Raw genomic sequence first — 21,127 nt, forward strand, 5'->3', positions numbered from 1 at the left:
GAAGGGGAAATGTCTGTGCGTCTTATGGAGCGAAGGCCCTGGACGACAGCGGGATCCATCGAGCAGAGGGATGCCTCTGCCGCTCCCCCCGCCGCCGCCAGCAGCTGAGGGGCGGGGTAGCGGCGAAGAGCCTGAAATCGGGCTGCTCCCCCCTCCACCAACGCCAGCGGCAGAAGGGCGGGGGAGCAACAAACAGCCTGAAATCAGGCTGCACCCCCCTCTGCTGCTGCTGCCGCCAGTGGCAGTAGTGGGACCAGTGGCCCGAAAGGAGCCCTTTTGGGCCACTGGTCTCTCTGCCGCTTGCAAGAGCAGGCTTGGTGGCCGCCGTTGGGAGAGGCTCAGCGCAGCACCTCCCCCAACGGCGGCTCCTCTGCCTGCCTGTGCAAGAGGCAGCAGCAGGATGAGCAGAAAGAAAGGAGGTTTAATCCCCAACAACATCGCCAGGTAGAGTGAGCCTTATCTGGAGGTTGGGTGGCCATCTGTCATGGATGCTTTAGCTGAGATTCCTGCATTTTGGGGGGTTGGGCTAGATGACCCTTGGATCCCTGTTGCCAGTCAGTGTAGACAATACTGAGCAAGATGGACCAATGGTCTTGACTCTGTATAAGGCAACTTCCTATAAGAAGGAAGGAAGGAAGGAAGGAAGGAAGGAAGGAAGGAAGGAAGGAAGGAAGGAAGGAAGGAAGGATCTGCAAACAGACTGTCTCTGGTGCAGCCCATTTGTGGTCAGTGAAAGACCAGTAAGGAAGGCCAATGGTGGTCCACTGAACCCCAGGAGCCTAAAAAAGTTTCAAAGAGGCCGACAACAGTGACACTGGTTCCCCCAAACACTTACACAGCCAATCCAGGCCGAACTGCAAAATTTCATCTCAAAGCTTCCCTGGAATGCATCTCTGCTTTGTCAGCGCACATTCGCATGCCAAGCTTCTCCAGCTGTCTCCTCTTTGCCCCATCCTCACACAGAGAGGAAAATCCCAAGGCAGGCTAATCGGGAGCAGCCTAAAAGGGAGCTTGCCTGCGAAAGACAAATGGCAAAAGGGAAGCAGAACACAACGCATTCAGGATGTTGATCTAAGCTGACACCACTCGTCATTCCGGCTCATTAAGCCTGGCAGCATTTCTTCCCTGCCAAGGAGAAACAACTTCATCAGGGGAAAATTCCATCAACACCAACTCCAAAAGAGGGGAGAGGCCGTCCCACCGATGGCAGGGGGTGGGGAGAGGAAGATATGTGAGGGGGGGAGGGAAGGGGGGAAGAAAAGAGGAGGGAGACCCTTTGCTGAGCAACAGCCCAAGAACAATTATTCCTGGGAAGCGGATGAGTCTGCTCTAGGGAGATAATTCAGAAGGTGAAATACACACAGTGCTGGTTCCATTATGTACAGCACTCCGAGAGATGAGACGCGTCTGTCTGCAGGTTCACTGGAAGAAGAGGCGTCAAGAGCTGAGCTGCCTTTTCCATGAAAGAGGGTAGGAGAAACCCACTTCTCTTAGGAAGGGTGGATTTCACAGCCACACATCAGCTCCAGGCAGGGTATGGGTTTGCATCAGATCTGCGGCTTTTCCGTTTTCATCTGAATGTAAGAAGAGACCAAAAAGCCTAAGTCCAGCATCCCACATCCCCCAGTGGCCAACAAGCGGAGCAGAAGTGCAACAGTGCGCTGCCCACTCATGTTCTAAGCGCACAAGCACAGCAGGTGAAATAGCTCCTTCCCCTCCGCCATCCTTCCCAGGGGAGACCCCAGACCTTCAACTGCACAGCCGGGGGGGGGGGAGGGGGCTGCAATCCTCTCCTGCCTTTCCAATTACAAGAGCTCTCTGCATGGGAAGCCGGCCGTGCAGCCGTACACAGCCAGTACGGGTCCCAAGCTAGCTCCTGTCATCCCTGCGAGTTGATGAGAGCAAGGGGGAAGAATCGCATTAAGAATACATGTCAGTGCTGCTACAGATATTAGTTTTGGGCTGACAGCAGGATGCCGATCACGACCGATTGGGGGCCGAGCTGCTGTGGGCCGCGACCGTTCCTGGCTCCGCGGCGGCGGCGGCACATGCACGGGAGGCAACATTTATCGCCACTGGCGTCTCCATGGCATCATGCCCATACTTCAGCACATCAGCATCATTTTAGTCGTTCCTGGCTTCCCGGCGCAGTGCGTATGCCTGGATAGGTGAACAGCAGAGAGAATGGCATGTTTGGGAAGGAGGCTAACACTAGTGGCAAGGGAGAAGTTGAGAATGATGGGAGGAAGCAGTGCCTCTCTAGTAAGCAGAGGTTGGATGGTGGCTGCATGAGTTCCACCACCACTGTTCCACCACTCATGGTGTTCTTTCATTCCCGCTACGACAGCTTTTATGAGGCCTGGGGGGTGCCAGGACTCATCCAAAGGGGCAGGAATCTTAAGGGGTTGATTGCCAGGCTGAGCCAGCAACAAGCTACTGAGCCCAGTGCTCAGTTTTGCCCTATTTGGGCACAAGGAAGAATGATATGCAGCTCAGATTCTTGCTCTTGGCACAGCAGGCCCAAGAAACGGAACCCTCTGAACCATTTGGACACCTGTTTTTATTATGCAATATTACAGCTGCTTCTTTCCAAGGTTCAGATTAGCTTGAACAGGCTCTCGCTCCAGAAGCTGATCAGGCACACATCTCCTTGGCTTCATCAGAACTCTTGATACTGGAGTAGGACTTTCTTTCTGGCCATTCCTTGGCACCGATAGAAGCTCCACACCAGTCCTACTATCCAACAGACGCAGAGCTTGTCTTAGTTCTAGGACACCAAAGCTTTTGTTTTCACTTCTGCCACGGACTCATGGAATTTCAGATAGTGCTCCTCAATGGCATTATCCAACCCCAACAGGGTTGTTGGAAAAGCAGATGTTCACATCAGAAGAGCTCCACGAAGAATGAAGAGCACCAGAATTCTAGATCTTCATCTTCCTCCATGGGACAGGCGTGATCTTTGGGTCACATGCTTTAATGGAGGGGAATAATGTGTGCCCTTCTGCAGTACATCTAATCAACACAACACACAGAGGTCAGGGTTCTTCCCTCAATGCAAGCCTAACCCTGGCCTGTCCACAGGCCAACAGAACAGTCCAAGGACACGAAGCCATGCGTCACCTTACTTTTACACAGGGACTCAAGAGAAGCAGTAAGCAAAATGAACCCACATCCAAGCAACAGCACAAACGATCAGCCCAACTGAAAGTAATAATAATAATGACAATAATGATGATGATGATACTAATAATGATACTTTATTATTTATACCACGCCCATCTGGCTGAGTTTCCCCAGCCACTCTGGGCGGCTCCCAAGAGAATATTAAAAACATGATAAAACATCAAACATTAAAAACTTCCCTAAACAGGGCTCCCTTCAGGTGTCTTCTAAAAGTCTGATAGTTGTTTTTCTCTTTGACATCTGGTGGGAGGGCGTTCCACAGGGCGGGTGCCACTACAGAGAAGGCTCTCTTCTGCCTGGTCCTCTGTCACCTCACTTCTCACAGGGAGGGAACTGCCAGAAGACCCTTGGAGGTGGACCTCGGTGTCCGGGGTGGAGATGCCCCTTCCGATATATTTATTTGGATAAACTGAGCTTGGGGTGGGGAGGAGAGGCTACTTTGCTCATGGGGGTTCTGCTCGATTCTCAGATCTGATCCAGAGGAGTTTGGGAAGCAGGCCCGACACCCGGGACGAATGCCCCACAGAGGGCCTTCCAAGCTATACAGAATCAATGCCCCTGGGATCTACAATGGCATATCCTGCTGAAGTGAGAGAGTGCATTGTATGACACCCTAATTACAGAGAAAAGAGGCCATGCCGTTTCTCTTTCCTCACATTCATACTGCCCAGGAGAATCTTTTGCTTCCACTGCATTGAAATCTCTCCCCCCCCCCCCCCCGCCCAGGATCATCTTACTCGGCCTGGATCCGCTGTCCAGGCCAGCGGTAAAAGACCCCACTGCACATCCTCTCCTTTTCGTGTTATCCACACACACACAGAGATCCCATGGTGCAACGTCTCGGCATTCTGTACCACATCAACACCCTATCCCTACTGAGATTGGCTATTCTTGTTTCCTCCTAGGTCAATCCCCAAATGTGCAGTCCGATAAATAATAATAATAATAGCCTTGTCGTGGCGAAAGGGCTTGAATAACTCAGAGAAGCTATGAGCTATGCCATGCAGGGCCACCCAAGATGGACAGGTCATAGTGGAGAGTTTTGACTAAACGTGATCCACCTGGAGAAGGAACTGGCAAGCCACTCCAGTAACCCTGCCAAGAAAACTCCATGGACAAAGACAACAGGCATATAAAAGTTATGACGCTGGAAGATGAGCCCCTCAGGTCGGAAGGCGTCCAACATGCTACTGAGGAAGAGCGGAGGACAAGTACAAGTAGATTCAGAGCTGATGAAGCGGCTGGGCCAAAGCCGAAAGGACGCTCAGTTGCGGATATGCCTGGAAGCGAAAGGAAAGTCCGATGCTGTAAAGAAAAATATTGCATAGGAACCTGGAATGTAAGAACCATGAATGGAGGTAAGCTGGATGTGGTCAAAAATGAGATGACAAGAATAAATATCGACATCCTGGGCATCAGTGAACTAAAATGGAAGGGAATGGGCGAATTCAGTTCGGATGACTATCATATCTACTACTGTGGGCAAGAATCCCGTAGTAGAAATGGAGTGGCCCTCATAGTCAACAAAAGAGTGGCAAAAGCTGTAATGGGATGCAATCTCAAAAATGACAGAATGATCTCGATACGAATCCAAGGCAGACCTTTTAACATCACAGTAATCCAAGTTTATGCACCAACTACCGGTGCTGAAGAAAGTGAAATTGACCAATTCTATGAAGACCTACAACACCTTCTAGAAATGACACCAAAGAAGGATGTTCTTCTCATTACAGGGGATTGGAATGCTAAAGTAGGGAATCAAGAGATAAAAGGAACAACTGGCAAGTTTGGCCTGGGAGTTCAAAATGAAGCAGGGCAAAGGCTAATAGAGTTCTGTCAAGAGAACAAGCTGGTCATCACAAACACTCTCTTCCAACAACACAAGAGACGACTCTACACATGGATATCACCAAATGGGCAGCATCGAAATCAGATTGATTATATTCTCTGCAGCCAAAGATGGAGAAGCTCTATACAGTCAGCAAAAACAAGACCTGGAGCTGACTGTAACTCAGATCATCAGCTTCTTATAGCAAAATTCCAGCTTAAACTGAAGAAAGTAGGAAAAACCACTGGGCCAGTAAGATACAATCTGAATCAAATCCCTTATGAATACACAGTGGAAGTGAGGAACAGGTTTAAGGATTTAGATTTGGTGGGCAGAGTGCCTGAAGAACTATGGATGGAGGCTCGTAACATTATACAGGAGGCAGCAACGAAAACCATCCCAAGGAAAAGGAAATGCAAGAAAGCAAAATGGCTGTCCAACGAGGCCTTACAAATAGCAGAGGAGAGGAGGCAAGCAAAATGCAAGGGAGATAGGGAAAGATACAAGAAACTGAATGCAGATTTCCAAAAAACAGCAAGGAGAGACAAGAGGGTCTTCTTAAATGAGCAATGCAAAGAAATAGAGGAAAACAATAGAATGGGGAAAACCAGAGATCTGTTCAAGAAAATTGGAGATATGAAAGGAACATTTCGTACAAAGATTACCATAATCAAGGACAAAAGTGGTAAGGACCTAACAGAAGCAGAAGACATCAAGAAGAGGTGGCAAGAATACACAGAGGAATTATACCAGAAAGATATGGAGGTCTCGTACACCCCAGGTAGTGTGGTTGCTGACCTTGAGCCAGACATCTTGGAGAGTGAAGTCAAATGGGCCTTAGAAAGCACTGCTAATAACAAGGCCAGTGGAAGTGATGATATTCCAGCTGAACTATTTAAAATTTTAAAAGATGATGCTGTTAAGGTGCTACACCCAATATGCCAGCAAGTTTGGAAAACTCAGCAATGGCCAGAGGATTGGAGAAGATCAGTCTACATCCCAATCCCAAAGAAGGGCAGTGCCAAAGAATGCTCCAACTACCGCACAATTGCACTCATTTCACACGCTAGCAAGGTTATGCTTAAAATTCTACAAGGCAGGCTTAGGCAGTATGTGGACCGAGAACTCCCAGAAGTGCAAGCTGGATTTCGAAAGGGCAGAGGAACCAGAGACCAAATAGCAAACATGCGCTGGATTATGGAGAAAGCTAGAGAGTTCCAGAAAAACGTCTACTTCTGCTTCATTGACTATGCAAAAGCCTTTGACTGTGTCGACCACAGCAAACTATGGCAAGTTCTTAAAGAAATGGGAGTGCCTGATCACCTCATCTGTCTCCTGAGAAATCTCTATGTGGGACAAGAAGCCACAGTTAGAACTGGATATGGAACAACTGAGTGGTTCAAAATTGGGAAAGGAGTACGACAAGGTTGTATATTGTCTCCCTGCTTATTTAACTTATATGCAGAATTCATCATGCGAAAGGCTGGACTAGATGAATCCCAAGCCGGAATTAAGATTGCCGGAAGAAATATCAACAACCTCAGATATGCAGATGACACAACCTTGATGGCAGAAAGCGAGGAGGAATTAAAGAACCTTTTAATGAGGGTGAAAGAGGAGAGCGCAAAATATGGTCTGAAGCTCAACATCAAAAAAACCAAGATCATGGCCACTGGTCCCATCACCTCCTGGCAAATAGAAGGGGAAGAAATGGAGGCAGTGAGAGATTTTACTTTCTTGGGCTCCTTGATCACTGCAGATGGTGACAGCAGTCACGAAATTAAAAGACGCCTGCTTCTTGGGAGAAAAGCAATGACAAACCTAGACAGCATCTTAAAAAGCAGAGACATCACCTTGCCGACAAAGGTCCGTATAGTTAAAGCTATGGTTTTCCCAGTAGTGATGTATGGAAGTGAGAGCTGGACCATAAAGAAGGCTGATCGCCGAAGAATTGATGCTTTTGAATTATGGTGCTGGAGGAGACTCTTGAGAGTCCCATGGACTGCAAGAAGATCAAACCTATCCATTCTTAAGGAAATCAGCCCTGAGTGCTCCCTGGAAGGACAGATCGTGAAGCTGAGGCTCCAATACTTTGGCCACCTCATGAGAAGAGAAGAATCCTTGGAAAAGACCCTGATGTTGGGAAAGATTGAGGGCACTAGGAGAAGGGGACGACAGAGGACAAGATGGTTGGACAGTGTTCTCGAAGCTACGAACATGAGTTTGACCAAATTGCGGGAGGCAGTGCAAGACAGGAGTGCCTGGCGTGCTATGGTCCATGGGGTCACGAAGAGTCGGACACGACTAAACGACTAAACAACAACAACAACAATAATAATAATAATAATTTATTATTTATACCCCGCCCATCTGGCCGGGTTCCCCCAGCCACTCTGGGCGGCATCCAACAAAATATTAAAATACAGAAATCAAACATTGTGCTCGGAAACGTACTGGGAGCCAATGTAGGTCTTTTTGCCATGTTGAAAATAATTTTTATTGGATTTTTCAAGCGTAAAATTATAATACCAAAAACAAACAAACCCACATTTAGAGATTTCTCTGAATCTATAGACTTTCGTCCATCCCCTCCATGGGTCTCATTGTCATCATATTCAACTGCACTTTGTTTCATACTCCATATTTTTGTATCCGTCCATATTATCCATAGTAATTGTTACATTACAAGTGTTATTAAAATCCTGCTGATGTTTCCATCCGCTTACAGCGGTCTCCTAATCAGGAAGGCAGTTCAGGTGTAGCTGCAGCTTCCAGAGTAGCCCCCTGCTTGTCTTCGTTACGTTTGGAGCCAAGGAAGAAGATATGGAAAATGGGTGGTGGGTGATCCTGCGATTCCCCAATCTAAATTGGCATTCCCATCAAAATGTAACAAGCAACGGCAAAAGGTTTCCGGGGGGGGGGGGACACACACGCACCACTTGACTGTTATTCCTCCTGTGCAATCAAAAATTACTTCAGACAATGGAAAACTGCCATGGGAAGTTGAGGTTATTGTCCAAAGTCACTTGGCCCTCCAGGGTGCAGTTCCCTATTCTGTCCCCATGGTCTCCGCGTTCTGTTCAAAGGTGTGGTAGGTGGGCTCTAATGAGCTCTGAAGCAGGCGGGAGAAAGGAAGGGAACAAAGGCGGAATGAGTTTCGTAGGAATTAAGCCTACTGCAGACCCCAGGAAGCAGGCAGGCCAGCTCATAAGAACGCCAGTAACCTCTATTTATCACAGCAATTCCAAGCCCAATGAATATAAATGAATCTCCATCTCTCTACGAGAAGGAGGAAAAAGTTATCACCAAAATAGCAGAGCTAAAAGGCGATCAGTCAAAACACCCTGCAAAATTCACCCAGTTTTCACCAGGTAGTTGTGGCGAGAGAAGAAAAGCTACATTGAGCAACAACACCTCACAACCTTATCCCTGAATGTCATGCTCTCTCCCACTTTAGTACTTCTGAAAATTCCCTGGGCAGCCTATGCAATTGTCAGCCTTATACCCACAGCCATGAGGACTAGAAACATTTATTTAAATTTGGGGGGGAGGGTAGCTGGTATGAGAAGAACACAAAGAGCTCTACATACCTTAGTGTATTAGTACTCAAAAGTGCAGAATGGACAGGAGAGGGAGGCTGAACAGAAGATGATCAACGGGTCTTTCACAAATCACTGTTCCTTTCCATGTTGACCCCTTTCTAAAATTTACACTGCAAAACTGGGTGCGAATTATTTTTAAAAAACAGATTCCTGAAAAGTCTATCTTTGATTATCACTGTTGCAATGTCAACAAACAATGAAATAACTTGAAGCCATTGGTTCGAGTCCTACCTTCCAGAGCAGGAGAAAACAAGCTTGCTCCCTCCTCCATGTGACAGCCCTTAAGATATTTGAAGATGGCTGTCATATCTCCTCTCAGTCTCCTCTTTTCCAGGCTAAACATCCCCAGCTCCTTCAGGCGCTCCTCATAAGCCTTAGTTTCCAGACCGCTGATCATCTTGTTTGCCCTCCTCTGCACACATTCCAGCTTGTCAACATCCTTCTTAAATTGTAGTGCCCATAATTGGACACAGTATTCCAGGTGTGGTCTGACCAAGGCAGAATAGAGTGGGACTATTACTTCCCTTGATCTGGACACTAAACCTCTGTTGATGCAGTCTAAAATAGCATTAGCCTTTTTTGCTGCTGCATCACACTGTTGACTCATATTAAGCTTGTTGTCCACCAAGACCCCTAGATCATTTTCACATATACTGCTAGGAAGCCAGGTGTCCATCCCACCCACCCCCCATCCTATATTTGTGCACCTGGTTCTTCCTGCCTAAGTGCAGAACCTTACGTTTGTCCCTATTGAAGTTCATTTTGTTAGCTTGTGCCCAGTTCTCCAATTTGTTAAGGTCATTTTGAATTCTGATTCTGCCTTCTGCGGCATTAGCTACCCCTCCCAGTTTGGTGTCATCTGCAAATTTGATGAGCATGCCCTCAAATCCTTCACTCAAGTAATTTATAAAGATGTTGAACAATAACAGGCCCAGGACAGAACCCTGCAGCACCTCACTTGTCACTTTTTTCCAGGATGACGAGGAACCATTAAGGAGTCCTCTTTGGGTTCGGTCAGTTAACCAGCTACAAATACACCTAACAGTCACCTCGTTCAACCCACATTTTCCCAGCTTCCTCGTGAGAATATCATGGGGGACTTTGTCCACAGCCTTACTGAAATCAATATATACTATGTCCACAGCATTCCACTAATCCACCAAGTTTGCAATTCCATCAAAAAAGAGAGAAATCAACCCCTTTTCATAGCAACACAGAGAAGGAAACCATTTCCTTTCCAAAACAGCAACAAAACTTCTGCAGATGACATTTAACTTGGTGGCACCAGCTCAGAAGCAGGCTAGAGAGCACCAAAGTGGCCGCCCCAGGGCACAAGCCTGGGCAGTGTCTATGGAGGTACACGTGGTTCCAAAGTAAAGCAGAGCAATAAGTTTGACGCCAGCTTGGCTGCAGGAGTCGCCGGAAGGAGGCGTACAAGGCGCCACCCAACCATCTTAGCCTCATGAAAAATATATATGAACAAAACAGACAAGCAGGAGCTTAAAACTTAGCAGAGAAGAGCCCCACATCGCTCCTGATGTTTTATAGGGTTAGCGGCGTCGCTAGCCTTCTGGCTGCCCCTCACCGCTCCGCCTCCACCTGAGTAGGAAAAAGACAAAGCGCACTATGGATCGGCTTGCCACGCGCTTTGTCTTCTTCCTACTCAGGCGGAGACAGAGCGGCGAGGGGCTTCAGTGGCCGCCGCTGATGCTACTCTCTGGCCCGCCCCTTGCCTCCGCCCCACCAGGAAGTGAGGGGCGAGAACAGAAACATTGGGGCCTCTGCAATGGCAGCTGCGCTGCCGCCACAGTAGCGAGGGGGCACCGTGCTGCCCCCCGCAGCCACGCTGCCCCCCACCCCCTATTGCGATGCCCCTGTATAGGGTATCCTGGCACAGTTCAAGTCCCCCCCCAAAAAAATTGTATAATAGCATTAGCGGGAATCATTATGAAGTCTGCATCAAAATGATTACAAAGCCTGGCTGCTGCTTCCCAAGTCCTCCCGTCCCTGCGCTGGCTGCTTAAACTTTCACCTGTGCACATCTCTGCATCATTTTGGGACATTCCCAAATCACTTCCCAAGCACCTTGAAGACTCCCATCTTTCTCATCATCAACCCTCACTTGCCTTCCCATTCTCTCTATCAAGTTTCCTACAAATAAGAAGCCATGATATTAATGAGAAACATGCACCTCCCCACAAGCCAAGCATTGATGGAAAGGTCAGTTGCCAACCTGGCGCTCAGAAATCTCTATTTAGTTGCAATTGGACCCACACCAGTAGCAAAACCCTCCTGGAGCCTGGGAAATTTCAAACACTGCTTTCCACTGCCTGCCGGCTCCGGAACTATGGGTATCAGCATACAAACAAGGTGGGATATTAAGCTAATATATAGACCTTTCCAATCAGTTGTCCAAGAGGGTCTAAATAAAAAATATATATTATTCTTTTCCAAATTACACCATTGCTCTTTGCAACCCCCCTACCCATGGCGATGTTTCAAAATATAAAGTACCATAGGTAGGCTCTTTCATGCAACAGTACTTGGAGGAAAGGTAAACTGTGGAGCCACCTTTGGGTAACAGAGGGAATGCAAGCAAGCAGCAGTTACAAGACAAATGGAGGACTTTATACTTTAGCAGGGTAGATTTGCTGTTGATCAATAGAAAATCAAGATTTATTTTTTTTCAAATATGCATTTCATTATTTGTGTGTGACCTCTCCTCATGGGGATGTAGCGGACCAAAAAAAATAATCAATCTCATTTTTGCATAAAGACAGATGCTGCAAAGAAAGTAGCTCGCTTAAGATGCAGAATTTCACCTTACCTCAATTTCGTGACCAGCCTGCCACCTGGAATGAGCCTCCAATGTGTCCAACAGGTAAGACACTGGAAAAACTTTTAACGTCCAGATTTCCCACCAGAAACAGGATTTTATGGATTATCAACAGGATCAGCTGCAAGAAGAGTAAAGAGAGAGAGATAATGAAGGAAAGATAGAAAAGGTAGTATTCTCTAGCACCAAGTAGAGTGAGTCAGCAATTGGGCTGCTTGAACAGTAATGGGAGAGCATGGTGGAGATAATAATGGCCTGTGGAACAGAAAGATCCTCCACCAAGTACATTTCTCAATGACGAGGTTGAAGATCCAAAATTATCAAAACACATTTAAGATGCAAAGCAAGCCCAAAATGCTGGGCAAGAAAACATTTCGGGCAAAAATAAACCATTCTAATGACAACTGTACTTTTAAAATATGTTTAGCCTGGAGAAGAGGAGATATGAGTGCCATCTTCAAAAATCTGAAGGGCTGCCACATGGAAGGGGGAACAAGCTTGTTTTCTACTGCTCCGGAAGGGTAGGACTCAAACCAGTGGAGTCAAGTTACAAGAAAGGAGATTCCGACTAAACATCAGGAAGAACTTCCTGACGGCAAGAGTTGTCCGGCTGTGGAACGGGCTCCCTCAGGAGGTGGTGGACTCTCCTTCCTTGGAGAAGCATCTGTCATGTGGATGCTTTAAGTTGAGATTCCTGTATTGTAGGGGGTTGGACTAGATGACACTCTGGGTCCCTTTCAACTCTACAATTCTGTGATTCTAAATTGTAACCATCTCCTGTTTCAGGAAGGAAAGTGCCCAGTTCGGATTTAAAGAAAAATAATAATAATACTCTCTCTCACACACACTCCCTTCAGCTTCATGGAATGAGAGTTTCCTTCCCATTATACACATTAAGAAAAATCTCCCGCGCATTCTGCAAGTACCCCCCCCCCCCAATCGATAAGCCACTCCTGGATTTCCAATATTTAACACAACAGCCAATCTAGCAGCTGTTGAAAGAATGAATACTAAATCTACATTCCTTTGGGGAATTCTCCCTTCTGTATCTCCTGGCTCGAAATAACTCTGATAAGCAAACTATGTCGAAACAAAATAAAAAAATTCCTTCCAGTAGCACCTTAGAGACCAACTAAGTTTGTTATTGGTATGAGCTATTGTGTAGCATGCACACTTCTTCAGATACCAAGTGTGCAGGCACACGAAAGCATGCACATAACAAAAGCAAACTATGCACACTGATGGCGCTGTGTGTCACAGTGGGGAGAGCAACTTTGACAGTGTGTGTGTGTGTGTGCGTGCGTGCGTGCGTGCGTGCATGCATGCAACAACTCCAATTAGATTTTAAATATATAATTTTATTTATTTCCTCGTAATTTTTGCAAATGTTGAGAAGCAGCCTATATATTCCAAGACAAGTCATAATGTGTAGCTCTGGAACTCCCTGCCTATTGACACCAGGTCTTCACTGACCTCTTTTTTGGCGCCTGCTAAAATTGTTCTTGTTTACACAAGCCCATCCAGACATGTAGAATGTTGATGTATGCTTTAATTTCCTTTGAGTTTATTGCTGGTTTTATCTTTTGAATGTTCGAAAGGGTTGCTTCTATCAATAATTTTATAGTTTTATTCTCTTTGTAAACAGCTTTGAGAAATTATTATTATTCTTAATCTTACAATCCATCAGTTTGTAAATTTTATGAAATAAATCCAAATAAATACTCCGCCTGAAGTCCAAACGAGATACCGTGTTTCCCTGAAAATAAGACACTGTCTTATATTTATTTTTCCTCAAGAAGACACACTATGGCTTATTTTCAGGGGATGTCTGATTTTTTTTATTACGTGTCCAGCCTTGCCTCTTCCTTGGCACCCTCCAGAACTGCGCCTATCACTATTTCTTATTTTCGGGGTATGGCTTATATTGCGCAAATGCTTAGAAATCCTGCTACGGCTTTTTTATGGGTATGTCTTATTTTCGGGGAAACAGGGTATACAGAATGCCTGTAGAAGCCCATTAGCAGGTTCAAGCAGTGCTAAATTTGTTCCTTTCTCTAGAAGCTCCTCTTAACACTAGAGACATATCTCTGATTTAATCACAGTTTCGCAACAGAAGCCAACGCCCAATCTCTTTTTATCCTATTTCAGCATTACGCCAGTAAGTGCATGGAAGCAGGCCATGCCTTTGACGGCGGACGCGTCAGTTTGGGGTCTTTAGATTAATGGTGGCAAAAAGTCTCCATATGTTTAGCCAGTCCACAAAGCCTCCCCCCCCCAAAAAAAAGCCAGAAGAACTCATATTAAACGATGAGTCAGAGAACAGGCAGGCAACAGGCTCAGACTGCAACAACAGAAACCCAAGCAAAATGCTAGGAATTTGGAGAGACATATTTACAGCTGTATGTACTGTGTTAGAAAAGGGGGCTGGGGTGTTGGACGCACAAATCGTTGACCCGACAAGCAGAGGAAAAGCATTTTTTCTTTTTTTTCTGAGCAGAGACACAATCACCGCAAAGGCCCATCCGCAGAATAGAGGAAATACAGTGGTACCTCGACTTATGAACAACTCGACAACCAAATTTTTAGACTTGCGAGTGGGGCAAATGGCCGCACGCTTACGAATTTCTCGACATCCGAATGGAAACCGTGGCGGTTTTAGATAGGGTTTTTTCGACTTACGAATTTTTAGATGGGGTTGCTTCGATTTATGAATTTTTCCGTTTCCAATGCATTCCTATAGGAAATCGCGTTTCCAATGGCGCTTTTCGACTTACGAATTTTTCGACCTACGAAGGTGCCTTCGGAACGGATTAAATTCGTAAGTCGAGGCACCACTGTAGCCTGGCCCCAGAATTCACTTACCACGTCTAAAAGGTAAAAAAAGGTAAAGGACCCCTGGACGGTTAAGTCCAGTCAAAGGTGACTATGGGGTTGCGGTGCTCATCTTGCTTTTCAGGCCGAGGGAGCCAGTGTTTGTCCGCACACAGTTTTCTGGATCATGTGGCCACCATGACTAAACCACTACTGGCACAAGGAGGACCGTGACGAGTACCAGATTGCATGGAAACACCGTTTACCTTCCCACTGCAGCAGTACCTATTTATCTACTTGCACTGGCGTGCTTTCGAACTGCTAGGTTGGCAGGAGCTGGGACAGAGCAACAGGAGCTCACTCCATTGTGGGGAACCGAACTGCCGACCTTCCGATCAGCAAGTCCAAGAGGTTCAGTGGTTTAGACCACAGCACCACCCGCATCCCCATGTCTAGAACTGTTTTGCCAAGCGACAAGAGCAGAGATCCATTTTTTCAACCCAGGGTTTTACCATTTATTCCTCGTCGCCTTTGCAACCAACTGGATTTGGACAAAGAGACAGTGCAGTCTGCTTTCGAAAGATAAGCTCCGAGGGCAGGGGGAGAGGAAGATTAGATTTGGTTGGGACTGCAAAGTTCAGAGCTACAGAAGCCCAGCCATATCTAAAGCCCAGCCTTTCCCAACCTGGTGCCCTCTGCATGTTTTGGACTACAACTTCCATCAGCCCTAGCCAGCACCGCCGTGTGGTTTGCTGGTTTCTAGATTTCCAAGCTCTGCTACTAGCCTAAACCCTCCATTGAAAGCTAACCAACTGACCCCAACGCAGAGAGTTGTTGATGGGACTGCTAAGCAGAGCTTAGTTGCACAGTGGGTATGAGCATGCCAGCCGGGATTCTTGCTTTCTGTTTCAGCCCAGTTTCAAATGCTTGATCCATTGCTAATCCCATATATATATATATATATATATATATATATATATAGTTAAAGAGCCTCTTGACCCAGTTGTTTCCTTCCATCCTTACGGCAGCCCTTGTAATCCTGAAACGATGGGAATGCGCAGCGAACTGCCTCACTTTCCAATAAGGAGCAAACGAAACCATCCCTTCCCTGGTTGGAATTTACTCCTCTCCCTCCGCCCTATCCTATATAATAAAGTCCAAATGTGTCTGCGTCCAGTCCCTGTGTTCGTGGGTTTGTGCTACTGCGCATGTGCCCCACGGACAGCCGTTGGGACTTGGAGCGCAGAGACACTTGGAGCACGAGAGAGAGAGACGGACAACATGGCGGCGGCGGCGGCGGCCGAATGAAGCGCCAGGCGGCGGCCGGATCCGCTCGAGCTTCTCCCTCCCTTCCCAGCCCTCAGGGCTACCTTTCCTGAGAGGGCAGAGAGAGCGCTGAAAGCCGCGGAAGCGTGTGGAGGGGGACGTCCGCTTCCTACAAAGGGGCCTGGTTGCAAACGGAGCCTCGGGGACCGGGGTCCTCCCTCCCTCCCCCCATCCTCCATACTTCCCCCGTTGTCCTCCTCTTCTTCCTCCTCCCACCGACAGACCCCTTGAAATCCTGGCTTTTTTGTACCGGGAGCTCCTTGAGGAGAAACTCGACAGTCGGGCGCTCAACATGTGAATAAGCCCCTCTCTCCCTCAGTCGCCATGGCGAGCAGCAGAGGCTCCAAGGCCGAGTTCATTGTCGGGGGGGAAATACAAGCTGGTGCGGAAGATCGGCTCAGGCTCCTTCAGGGACATATACTTGGCCTTAAATATCACCAACGGGGAGGTAAAGGCTGGCAGGCACCCGGGCCTCTCTCTCCCCCCCCTCTCTCCCCATCGCGTCAGAGAAGAGGGGTCACTTCTCACTCCTCCCCCCCCCGGCCTGGCGGAACATCAACTTGGGGGGAAAGCGACAGGGAGCGAGTGGAAGCCCCCCCCCGAACACTCTTGCCACAAAGCCTGGCCGCCCAGGAAGGGACTGAGTGAGGGGCTGATGTGGTGGCGGTGGGTGAGTCACCGGGGGGGGACCCCGCTAATTAATTCTAGCACCCGTTAATTTAACGGGCTTCATGATACTAGTAATGAAATAAAATCCTTGCTTCTTCTCTCAGTATGTCGGCAACCTAGAATTAAGACTGCCCACATATTCTGCACAATTGAAATCTGAACGGCCTTTATTTCACCACGCAAGATGTCCTCCCTTGGCTTAGTTCAGCATCCTTCACCTGAAATCAAAACTGCATGATCCATTACTTCATAAGGGCTAGAAGCCTAATTTAAGGAATCTTCATACTGAGACCAATGTGCTGTACAGGAGCTGGACATGCTTAGCCTGGAAAAGAGGAGACTGAGAATAGATGGGATAGCCATCTTCAAATATTTTCAGGGAGATGGAGTGAGCTTGTTTTCTCTTGCTCTGGAAGGTAGGACTCGAACCAACAGCTTTAAGTTGCAAGAAAAGAGAGTCCAACTCAACATCAGGGGAAACATTCTGACAGTGTAACTGAAGAAGTGTGCATGCACATGAAAGCTCGTAACAATAACAAACTGAGTTGGTCTCTAAGGTGCTACTGGAAGGATTTTTTTATTTTTTTTTTCAACCGTGGAACGGTCTCCCTCAGGAGGTTTTTCACTGGAGGTTTTTAAGCAGAGGTTGGAGAACCAACTGTCATGGATGCTGTAGTTGAGATTCCTGCATTGCAGGGGGTTGGACTGGATGACCCTCAGGGTCCCTTTCAACTCTTCACTTCTACGATTCTATGGTATAGTGATCAGAGTGCCAGACAAGGGCTGGGAAGCTTGTTCCACGCAGCCATGAATTTCACATGGACCATTTACGCACTTTCAGCCTAGTTGGTTATTGGTTACAAACCAATGCCTGTCTGCAGGATTATCCCTCAGCTGCCCTTCCAACATGCCAGCCCTGGAGAGTAGTCGCTGCCAGGGCCGGCGTGTCCATTTAGGTGAACTAGGCAGCTGCCTAGGGCGCCAAAATGGAGGGGGCGCTGGCCAGCCTGCCCGCTGCCCCCCAGTGCTGCCTGTGGCTGGCTGCCTCCACTGCACCTGTCACCTGTTGAGCGGCTTCAGGCAGCTACCCTGAGGCGTGCACGTTCCTCCAGAGAGGGGCGTGAAGCCGCTCAACAGCTGACAGCCGCAGTGGAGGCGCCCCAGGCTCCCGCTCCCCGCGGGGAGCAGGAGCCTGGGGCTGCCTCCTCCGCGCCTGTCACTGTTGAACGGCTTCAGGTTGCTATCCCAAGGCGTGCGCGTGCCTCCGGAGAGCGGTCTGAAGCCACTCAATAGCTGCAGTGGAGACACCCCAGGCTCCCGCTCCCCGCATGAAGCTCCGGAGGCGCGCAGGGATCGTGAGCCTGGGGCCACCTCGCCGCACCTCTCAGATGTTTTTTATTTTATTTTTATTTTTTATTTTGTCTACTTTTTAATTTCTTTTTCTATTTTTTCTATTTTTCTATTTTCTATTTTCTATTTTTATTTTTTATTTTTATTTTTATTTTTTATTAATTGGGGGAGGGGCAGAAGGTGATCTCGCCTAGGGCACAAAAAACCCTAGCACCGGCCCTGGTCGCTGCCACCTTTTATTCTCCCTTCCCCATATAATACCGCAACAGCCACCTTCTTCGTTGAGCAGGAACCTTTTCCAATCCATCATTTTGGCATTCTTTATTTATAAAATCATTTATACCACACCCTAAAAAAATATTTAAAAGGTCCTCTAGGCAACTCACAAGCATAAAAATACAAATGCAATAAAAACAGGGAGCTTCAAAACAGAGTCATTAAAACACAATCAAGCAGAAAAGGGGAATTCAAAACAAACTCAAAAGCCCGGCGGAATAAAAAGAGGTTTGCAGCACCCCACCCCTGCAAGAACCACAAGAGGGGTTTCCTCCTCTCCACCTTTGGTGAAGTTTCCCCTCTTGCACAAGACCTGAGTACAGTCGACCCTTAGGTCTCGAAGGCCTTGCGACTCGAACGATTTGGCTCCCAAATGTCGCAAACCCGGAAGTGAGTGTTGTGGTTTGCGAACGTTCTTTGAAACCCAAAGGTCCACCACAGCTTCTGCGGCTTCTGATTGGGTGCAGGAAGCTCCTGCAGCCATTGAGAAGCCGTGCCTTGGTTTTCGAACATTTTCGGAAGTCGAATGGACGTCCGGAACAGATTCCGTTTGAGAGCCAAAGTACAACAGTATCTCACACAAGGGTGATTCATCAAGTCTGATGCCAACCTGTAACAATGCAACTCCTCTAATAATAACAATAATAATAATTTATTATTTATACCCCACAAATCTGGCTGGGTTTCCCCAGCCACTCTGGGCAGCTCCCAATAGAATACTGTATTAAAAACACTGTAAAACATCAAACGTTAAAAACTTCCCTAAACAGTGCTGCCATCAGATGTCTTCTAAAAGTCAGATAGTTGCTTATTTCCTTGGCATCTGATGGGAGGGCATTCCACAGGGTGGGCGCCACCACCGAGAAGGCCCTGTGCCTGGTTCCCAGTAACCTCACTTCTTGCAGGGACGGAACTGCCAGAAGGCCCTCGGAGCTGGACCTCAGTGTCCAGGCTGAACAATGGGGGTGGAGACGCTCCTTCAGGCATACTGGGTCGAGGCCATTGAGGCCGTTTAGCTTCTAATCGTGAGAAGTGGAGTAAAAGTGGCCAGGAAAAGGGAAGTGTTTCGTCACCCTGTGTAATTGCCTATATATGGAATCCCGCTTATTCCGCCTGCCGTAATGGGAATCCTCATTTTCCTTAAGGGACAGGTAGGTAGCCGTGTTGGTCTGCCGTAGTCGAAGCAAAATAAAAAATTTCCTTCCAGTAGCACCTTAGAGACCAACTAAGTTTGTCATTGTATGAGCTTTCGTGTGCATGCACACTTCTTCAGATACACTATATAAGGGTCTGGTGACTTCTGTTTCAGTGTACAGTGGTACCTCTACTTACGAATAACTCTACTTACGAATGTTTCTACTTATGAATGGAGCTCCGTCCGCCATCTTGGATGCAGTTTAGATAAGATTTTTTCTACTTACGAATTTTTAGATAGGGTTGCTTCTACTTACGAATTTTTTCTCCCAATGCATTCCTATGGGATTCGACTTACAAATTTTTTCCACTTACAAATGTGCGTTTGGAACGCATTAAATTCGTAAGTAGAGGTACCACTGTATCTGAAGAAGCATGCAGGCACACGAAAGCTCATATGAATGACAAACTTAGTTGGTCTCTAAGGTGCTACTGGAAGGAATTTTTTTATTTTGTTTCCCGTAAGGGAGTTTTCCAACACCAAGGACTCTTCTCCCCTTTCCCAGCTTCTGCTCTTCCTTTTAAAGCTTAAACCTTCCTTGGGAAAACCAGAGGCTGTGCAGCAAGAATCCACCCCCTGCCAACACTTCTCAGGGCATTCAAGGGTCAGATTTTGTCCTTTTTTACAAAAACACACAAGCATCTAAGAACAAGAAAGGATTGGGAAGGAACATGGGAAGCAGTTCCGTTCCTGTTGTTCGGGCTTTGCTAGTGCAAGCAAATAGCTTCAGCATCAACACCGCCTACAAAATGTATCCAGACAAGATCACCAGCAGTTCAGACCCAAGCGGGGTGAACTGCAGCACCCAAAAAGAGCACTATGGTAGAAAAGGAATCGAATCCCAGAAAGAAACCATGGAGCTTGTTCTTATTTGTAAAACACGAAGATGGTAAAGACAATGCAGAAAACTTAACATTTCAGAAGGGCTGGCTTGCCATTTCTGTTGAAGGGAATAAAGTATCTATAAGGGAATATCTGGATTTGCGTGAGAGAGAGAATCTGAAGTTTATATTGTAGGGTTTTTGGTTGAGTGAAAATTCACTCAAAGCAAAAATTCAAGGTGCATTTTGTAATCGTTTTGGGAGCAAACGATTTGAGAATTTCCACAGCATTTCGCAAGAGGTTTTTTTTTGGGGGGGGGGTGGATACTGCTGTTTAAAGACACTTAGAACAGGTCTTGCTTCCAGGCTTCTTCTGGAGAAACAGTCACACAAGTTAAAATATAAAAAAATTCCTTCAGTAGCACCTTAAAGACCAACTAAGTTTTTATTTTGGTATGAGCTTTCGTGTGCATGCACACTTCTTCAGATACAGTGAAATGGAAGTTTCCAGGCACTTATGTAGAGAAGGGGTGGGGATGGGGAGGGGAGGGGGGATCACTCAGAAGGGTGGTGGAAATGGGTGATTGACTGACTGATAGCTGTTGATGACCGCAAACGACTGCAAATGATTTTGCATGAAAAAGCAAGGGTTGAGATGGCTGAAGATCGCTTATCATGTATAATGAGATAAGAACCCGATATCTCTGTTCAAACCAGGTCCCTCCATGGTTTTGAGCTTGGTGATAAGTTGCAATTCAGCAACTTCTCTTTCCAGTCTATTTCTGAAATTCTTTTGTAGTAAGACAGCTACTTTGAGATCTTGTATAGAATGTCCTGGGAGATTGAAGTGTTCTCCTACTGGTTTTTCTGTCTTCTGGTTCCTGATGTCAGATTTATGTCCATTTATCCTTTGGCGTAGGGTTTGGCCTGTTTGTCCAATATAGAGAGCTGAAGGGCACTGTTGGCATTTGATGGCATACACAATGTTAGAGGATGAGCAATTAAATAGTCCTGAGATGGTATGTTGGATGTTGTTGGGGCCAGTAATGGTGTTGTCTGGGTGTATGTGGCAGCAAAGTTGGCATCTGGGTTTATTGCAGGCTCTGGTACCAGTGTCCATGTTAAGTCTGGTGGTTGTATTATTGTGGGTGAGGAGTTGTTTAAGATTGGGTGGCTGTCTGTAGGCAATGAAAGGTCTTCCTCCCAGAGCTTGAGAAAGGGAGCGGTCAT

At 47.0% G+C, this 21,127-nt stretch overlaps 1 protein-coding gene across 7 annotated transcripts in view; it reads right to left on the minus strand.

The window, feature by feature from the left end:
• The window catches only part of EXTL3 (exostosin like glycosyltransferase 3), a 148,303-nt gene that overhangs the window by 80,755 nt on the left and 46,421 nt on the right, over positions 1–21,127 (minus strand). For 5 of the 7 annotated variants that reach the window (XM_035110850.2, XM_060273176.1, XM_035110853.2 and 2 more), the window contains exon 2: positions 11,441–11,570. The exons of 1 other annotated variant lie outside the window; for it this stretch is intronic. The gene's annotated coding sequence lies outside the window, so the exon portion shown is untranslated. Of the gene's footprint in view, positions 1–1,485; positions 1,575–11,440; positions 11,571–21,127 lie in introns of all 7 variants that reach the window. One more of the 7 variants, XM_035110852.2, reaches the window with a different exon arrangement.

The sequence above is a fragment of the Zootoca vivipara genome, chromosome 3 (assembly GCF_963506605.1).
Source record: "Zootoca vivipara chromosome 3, rZooViv1.1, whole genome shotgun sequence".
NCBI classification, from domain to species: Eukaryota; Metazoa; Chordata; class Lepidosauria; order Squamata; family Lacertidae; genus Zootoca; species Zootoca vivipara.